Raw genomic sequence first — 623 nt, 5'->3', positions numbered from 1 at the left:
GACTCCCTCTGGCTTGCTGGAGGTGGAGCTGGTTCGTTGGTCTAATTGGGGCTGGGTTTGTACGTTCTGACGAACATTTTGGCCCTGGTAGATTTTGGAATCTGATCCTTGATTGCCACTTGCTGTTGCGACTCATCTTGAAGAGCTGCACGCAGATGCGGGGACTCCAGTTGGGTTTCTCTGTTTGCAGCCTGTGGGTCTTTTTATCTGGGAATCTGTGTAGGTATTCAAACTTTCTTAATTCTTGGTTTAAATCTTCTGAAGTCGAGGGGTTTGACAGTGCTCCTCCTACGCCCAACTGTTGAACTTGCTGCATTTGCAGCATTACTGATTCACTACGCTTGGTTCTTGAACCGCCTGGTGTCACATGGCGCACGGATGGTGGAAACACTTGGAGAAGCCGATTTTCAAGTGTCTGATTTCATAGGGCGGCTTCTCATCGTGCTATTCCTGCAGCACTCGCGGCGTAGGAGATGTGGGGGACATGGCACCGTAGGAGAGCAGCGTCAGTGTTGCAAAGCTGCGGCGAGACAGCGGAGATGGGACAAAGATGAGCCTGGAGGAGTTTAAACCTCTGGGCTGCGGCATTCCCTGCTTGCGTGTGCCGAATCCCAGCGGCGTTC

At 52.2% G+C, this 623-nt stretch overlaps 1 protein-coding gene across 1 annotated transcript in view; it reads left to right on the top strand.

Moving 5' to 3' along the window:
- The window catches only part of LOC104160605 (KAT8 regulatory NSL complex subunit 1-like), a gene marked incomplete at its 5' end in the record, with an annotated part of 9,297 nt that overhangs the window by 7,558 nt on the left and 1,116 nt on the right, over positions 1-623 (top strand).

This window comes from Cariama cristata, unplaced genomic scaffold (assembly GCF_000690535.1).
Source record: "Cariama cristata isolate BGI_N322 unplaced genomic scaffold, ASM69053v1 scaffold27344, whole genome shotgun sequence".
NCBI lineage: Eukaryota > Metazoa > Chordata > Aves > Cariamiformes > Cariamidae > Cariama > Cariama cristata.
The sequence above is the reverse complement of the archived record's forward strand: the minus strand, read 5'-3'. Positions and strand labels throughout refer to the sequence as shown.